Source organism: Xenopus tropicalis, chromosome 1 (assembly GCF_000004195.4).
Source record: "Xenopus tropicalis strain Nigerian chromosome 1, UCB_Xtro_10.0, whole genome shotgun sequence".
NCBI lineage: Eukaryota > Metazoa > Chordata > Amphibia > Anura > Pipidae > Xenopus > Xenopus tropicalis.
In genome coordinates, this window is record NC_030677.2 from 117,268,762 (window position 1) to 117,275,823 (window position 7,062).

Genomic DNA, 7,062 nt, shown 5'->3' on the forward strand with positions numbered 1-7,062 from the left:
GTTTTGTTTGGCAGTACACCTGTTTTTTATGCAACCAAAACTTGCCTCCAAGCCAGAAATGAAAAAATAAGCACCTGCTTTGAGGCCACTGGAAGCAACATCCAAAGGGTTGGTAAACAACATGTTGCTCATAAGTCACTGGTTGGGGATCAATGCTCTAGACAAATAATTTATATGGTCCATTTGGAACTGCCCTAATTGCATGAAAAGATCAGCTCTGTAACTATGTAACCTCTGAGTCAGAGTCAAAAATATGTCATCAGAATATTTAAGGCGATGAGTCCTATAATATATAGATAAATTGCTGCCTAAATTGGTAATTAAAATGAGATAATTAATTCTAAATATTGGGTCACAAAACTAGCTTTGGTTACAGGCGAGCTAAAGTGGTGGCAGGTACTCACACTGGGCACTGGGGGGGTGGAAAGCATAGGAAAGTCCCTGGTAGCATAATTGCTGATGTTGCAAAGTTACAGTAGTTGGCTGCATCACCAAGGTTTGCCGAGACTGCTGGATAGCACTAGTTATAGGCTGGCACAGTAAATATAAATGACAGCAATTCCTGGAAAGGTTGTCACTCAGTAAATACTAACGGCTGGGTTACTTTTTGAGAGTCAGTGAAGACACTTTAATACAATTATATTATTACACATGTGTGGCCCCATCATATTTTACTTTATTCTTTGTTTTGAACCTCTGGAGCACTATGTCAAGAAAAAAAGGGCATCAAACTCTAACAAATTTGTATTTTTCTAAAGTATCTAAAGATAATATTGTTAAATCAGTACGACTTTTTCGTGATACATTCGTTATTCCACAAAAAAGTCGTACTCTTCAAACTTTGCGGAACTGGCAGATCTTTCTTTGCTTTATGAATTGAGAGGTTTTTTGACACTTTTGTGCGACCATACAAAAACGTTGCGGTTTTAAGTTCAGAATTTTTAATAAATGACTAGACATTTGTGATTTTTCTGGTAATGAGGTTAGCCGTGTCTTCAAAAAAAAACTCGAAAACCACGAAAATCAGAATGTAGATAAATCTGCCCTTCGCAACAGATTTATCAAATTATGAGATTTGCACTCAATATTAAGGGGCAGATTTATCAAAATGAGAGTTTAGAGCTTAATACATAAAAACTCACCCACTCACATTAATTTCTGTGGGACTTTTAGAAGCATATTTATCAGTGGGTGAAAGTTCACCATTTGCTAAATACGCTTCTTAAAATTCCATAGGAATGAACAGAATGTGGGTGAGTTTTTATGTAATATGCTCTAAACTCTCAATTTGATAAATCTGCCCCTTAATGTTCACAGTGAAGGGAGAAACATTTCTGCATGTTTAAAACCATAAGATCTATGGCAGAGAGAGCAAATCTTGGGTCAGGACTAGTGAACAGAAAGGAGTACATAAATACTCCTTTTAAAAGCAATTAAATTGATGCAATTCTAAAGCCACTGAACTTTTTTTTCTTTAAAGAATACACTGACATTTTCTTTCTCTTAGGGCTCTGGTACACGGGGAGATAAGTCGCCCGCGGCAAAACTCCCTGCTCGCGGGCGACTAATCTCCCCGAGTTGCCTTCCCCCTGCCATCCCACCGGCGAACATGTAAGTCGCCGGCGGGATGGCAGACGCGGCGGGGCGATTTCGGGAAATCGCCGAAAAGACTTGCGAGTCTTTTTCGGCGATTTGCGCGAAATCGCGCCGCCGCGCGTTCGCCGGTGGGATGGCAGGGGGAAGGCAACCCGGGGAGATTAGTCGCCCGCGAGCAGGGAGTTTTGCCGCGGGCGACTAATCTCCCCGTGTACCAGAGCCCTTAGAAAGTCACATCAGCACACAATTTGAATGCCACAGTATCATCAAAAGTACTTTAGACAACTATCAGACTGCATGATCAGCTTTAATTGCCACAGAAGTGAATTGAGGGGTTCTTATAAGTTTAGAGATCCCAGACCAGCAAGTCAGAGCAGAATAGCTTTACACTGAAATAAGTGCATCATGTGTGGACTGCCGGTATGATTACTAAATATTATGTAGAAAATATTGGCTTCTTCAAGCACATATACACAGTAATAGTAATGGCAATGAAGCATTAACAGCAAAGTGCCTGGACTTTCCCTGTAAACAAAGTTAATTTTTGGTGGCAGTTAGGGGCAGTGTGTTATGAGGTACATTTTACTTTTCTTTTGCAAATTATCAATGTTACAATGAACTTGTGTGTGTCACAGTAGAAAATCTCCATGGTGACATATTGTCTGTTTACCTGTAACAAACCTATGGAAGGTAAAAACACTAATGAGTTATTGGTAATTTACCCCTGGTGATAACCATTCTTCACCTTTTGTTGGATAACAAGGAAAAAGGTGGGCTAGTAAGTCACAGCACGCAAAGTTGACACAACTTAACTTTCATCTTTCACAGTTACTGCTCTTTAAGAGGTAGTATTGGTTAAAAAATGCTATGTTGGTGAGTTCTTCCAGGTCTGCTCTTTCTGCAAATGCTCTTTGTTCAAACACAATGCCATCGTGAAGCATCGATTTTACTGACTGAAGTATAAACATGCTCATATTATAGCTCGTCAGTGGTTCAGCAATATCAAGAGGTATATATAAAAGTTTTCTTAATCTAGTCTTAATTACTTTACCAGTATAGAGACTAGTTGATAACCCTGCAGTCAGTTTGCTTCAGTTTGGCTTTGCACAATTGTAGTGTATTATGTGTCACACGTTACATTCAGATCAAATACAGATGGCTGTTTCAGATAGTCATTTTCCATTTTAAAAGCACTGTTATCTTACTTTTTCAGGTTGCCACACACTGCATACATTTTTAAAAAAACACATTATTTCATTGCCATGTCCAGTACTGGGTTATGTAATAAAATACACAAAGTTTGCCCAGGTGCAGTAACCTAGCAAGTTTAAAAGCATTATTTAAGATTATATAGGTTACTGCACCCTAACAAACTGAGCACCTGTTTTACATATCCATAGAATCCTGCTTAAACAAACAATTTTTCATTTTTGACCAGCTTTTTCTCTTTCATAAGACAGTATAGTACTATGCTAACAGTATTGTGTGCGGGTAGTAGCAAGTCTATATCTGAAAACCATTCCAAAACCATAAATACTGCTATCCAGGAAATTAATCACTTAGAGCAATGCATGAATGTAGCACACAATAACAATCTAGACTTAATATGAATGTCATTTACAGGTATGGGATGTTAATCAAATAAAAAAAGCCCAACTACTGTTTTAAACCATGGTGCCAAAACAAGGTGACTTCCCACCTGAGCAAAATGGATGTCAATGTAAGCTTGTTCCCACCAATGTTCACAGTGCTTTACAAGGTGTAAATAAAAACAGGGGAATAATTATAAGTTATACAGTAATAATAAGTACATCTATGCTTCAGTGTTTACGTGTTCAATACAAAGCTTGGATGATGTACCTGTCCTGGAGAACTTACAATCTATTAGGAAAAGAAAACAAACCAAAACCGGAGTGGGGTATAAGTGCATCGGTCAAGGGTGGAGCCCATAGAAAATTTAGTGTATCGTGTCTCATTTGGCATGCTTGGAATTGCTAGGGATTGAGGAGCTCTAGTTTCTACAGTAAAAGGAGTGCAAAAGTTTGGTTGTGCCATAACAAAACAATATTCCAAACAGATTAATTAGAGCAATGAACATTGAGGTTAATTACAATTGTAAATCTGTTTGACACAATACCCAATCACACTATAATAACTGCATCACTGCCTTAAGTATCCAGTTGTTTGGGCTGCTGCTAAAAACAATTAGGTCTGAGACTTTACTGACCAAATTGGCCCATGGGCCACATGTAGGCAGGTTAACACTCAAACTGTTTATTGTAGGGCTGTCCAACCTAATATATATACCTAATATAATCATCTGTACTTACATTGTATTTTGTTTAGAAAATCAATGCAGTTCCTACCAAAGCAGTGAAGTATAGAGCCCTAGCTACTTATATAGTAGGTTCCCCATTAACTCTAGTGCCAGGGGTATCAGACTGTGCCCTGCCATTACATTAGAGATCTGACTGTGACAAACACTGCACCTGCCACTGAGCAGTCACACAGAGCCTCTCAAACACCATCCCCATACCCCCCTTCGCCATGACAAGTAGTCCATGACCTTTATCACATTTGTAACCAGTGCCTTTGGAGTTGTTTAACTCATATCTCCCAACCCCCCTGGCAGTCAAGTCAGGTAGTTCTGTATTTGAGCGACTGCTGGGACTGCATATTTCTCTTTCAAATAATTAGAAAGGGCTGCGTTTAGCACATTAATACTCACGGAAAACTTCAGTCAGCTTGAGTCAGAACTGTCATGTGGACAGGGCAGGCAAATGGAGGCCAGCTGGGTTGTAACACTGGCCTATGCCTTCTCTCTTGCAGCCCTTGCTCTGTCAGCCAGTGTGTACGGACAGCCTAGCCTTCACCAACACGCCACTCCCTTCGTATAGAAGACAGCCGCATGATTGGCTGGGTTCGTATGGGCGGTGGAGGAAGAAGTAAGCTGTTGTTGCATAGGATCATACGCTGGTAGTTCCTCTTGTAGAATGGCCCATAGGAGGTGGCGATATCACACCATGTGACCGAGCTGTGGAAGGGAGGGAGGGGGAGGTCGCCTTTCTGTTTTTGCAGAGGGCTTGCTAGGGTCACGGCCCCATGATAGCGATGAGAGAGGAGCTGCTTTTCAACCATCCCTAGATGGGAGGGGGAGGGTTTAATGTAGACTTGCTTGAATTTTGTAAGGGTCCCACAAGGCGAGCTGTGCGATTTTACCAGGGCTATTGGAGGGGCAAAGTAATTGTATCAGGGCTATTGGAGGGGCAAAGTAATTGTATCAGGGCTATTGGAGGGGCAAAGTAATTGTATCAGGGCTATTGGGGGGGAAAAATAATTGTATCAGGGCTATTGGAGGGGCAAAGTAATTGTATCAGGGCTATTGGAGAAGCAAAGTAATTGTATCAAGGCTGACAGCCAGGGAATACTTTGTATGCTGTACAGGACTACTGCTTGATAAAGTGACATTTAGGGGCATATTTGACCTTTAGTGTATGGACTTTTTTGCACAATTGACTGCAACAAATTTGTTTGACGCAACTGCACTTTGCAGTTGGAATTAAGTCCCCCAATTTAATTGAGATCTAGTTCGTGTCAGTGTAAAATTCTAAGAAAACCAGTTATACATTTTCTCTAAAAAAATAGATGACAGTGAAAGGGTAATGCGTTAGAAATCAAACCACACAATTCTGAAGTTTGCTCAGACAGCTCCAACTAATATTAAAATGCAGAATAAACCTGTCTGTATGTTTCATTTTGCTGAAGAAAAACAGGCATATTTTGTCCTTTAAAATAATACATGTTTAAAATGTTAGATTCAGTGGTTTTGTCAACTGTGCCAACTTTGCAGACTTACTTTAGTGATTTATGCAGCCACTAACAATTATTATACTTTCACACATTATCTTTTGGCTTGGTGAAAGCTTATTTGGGAAGTAAACGTGTCTTGGCGGTCCACCCCACAAAGAGAGCCACTGTATTAAATCCAGTACATGCTACATCTTGCATACTGTTTTTAAAAACTATATTCTTCTGATCTGGGAAAAGAAAACTGGCATTTTTATCTTGGTGACTATTACATAATGTCTGTTAATAGACAACATATTCAAGATCGCACACAGTGCACTGGGCCAATAGGGTCTCTTGGTATCAAATTGGTTTATTGACTTTCTTACGTCCAAACACACATAACTAGGCACAGATTTAAGGTCCTCAAAGATGAGTAGAGGGTTTAAACTGGGTGTCTAGTGTCTTATGCTCTTTACTATGGACTGAAAACAGTAATAACAATTGTTTAATTAAAGGATGAAGTACACTGAATAATTTTGAAAATTAGGCTCTACAGCCCTATTCCAGTCCATGGGCAAACCTTTCCACATAAGATGACATTATATTTTATATTAAATTTGCACTTCTAATATTTCTAATATAGTTAAGCGTCCTGGTACCGCTTTTGATATCCGACGTCAATAATGGGGGAGGAATGATATGAGCAGGTGTAGTGTTCTGACAAGAACCAATGATGAATTAAAAGGTCACTTTACCTTAAAAATATTCTTTAGTGCTAGGTGTGCTGATTTATTGTTTCTCTAAGTACAGGCTAAAAGTATTCTTAGGTTCTTGCTATGTCTCTACCAATACATTATTGACCCAGCTTGGCTGATCACATTCCCAGATGCCATTAGATCTTTGTTGCTAAACATTTTCTTTTCTACCTATTTTAAATGTTAATCTGGACTCTTGGAAGTTGATTTTCAGTTTACACGCACATATATTTTACCCTCTCTCGGGTTCCCAGGGGAGGGGGGCAGTGCAAGTATATAAATACAGGGACTGTTAGTCCAAACCTGCTTGACCCACTGATTTCAAGCCGACCAATGAATCAAAAGTACATACATAGCAGTTTTACATACTGTTTGGGAAAGATAGTCCATTCTTTCAGGCGGATATGTATGTATGTATAACTTTATTTATAAAGTGCCACAAGGGTACGCAGCACTGTACAGTCTTACAGAATACAAAATTACACACAGGGAGGACAAGTGATATAATAAATAAATACAATAAATACATATATGTATATATATATATAAGTGCCATGTGGTATGAGACACAGTAGGAAGGAGGTCCCTGCCCCGTAGAGCTTACAATCTGAGTTAGTCGGGTGATTTCAAACCATGCCAGATACTCGGATACTCGAAAGATATGATTTTTTTAAATGGTGTGTTGCACTCTCTCTACTTCCACGAGCAAGGACATTTTGCAGCTGCTTTATTATTGACTGGTAGTCCATGTTCACATCTTAATCGCCCCCCCATGCGCAAACGCCTTTGCTTCAGAAGCAACTTGCCGTTTATGCAAATAAGGGACCGAGCGTTTCCATGGTGATCTGACGCTTAGGGTGCCATTGGTTTGGAGGCAGCACGTTATCCACACAGAAGGAATGAAGGCTGCCATGAGGCGCAT

The 7,062-nt window shown here is 39.7% G+C and overlaps 1 protein-coding gene across 2 annotated transcripts in view; it reads right to left on the bottom strand.

Moving 5' to 3' along the window:
* Positions 1 to 4,536, bottom strand: part of aco1 (aconitase 1) — a 36,275-nt gene extending 31,739 nt beyond the window's left edge. Inside the window, exon 1 of one of the 2 annotated variants that reach the window (XM_012957530.3) lies at positions 4,325 to 4,536. The gene's annotated coding sequence lies outside the window, so the exon portion shown is untranslated. The remainder of the gene's footprint in view (positions 1 to 4,324) is intronic. The other variant, NM_001142171.1, reaches the window with a different exon arrangement.
* Positions 4,537 to 7,062: the final 2,526 nt, after the last annotated feature.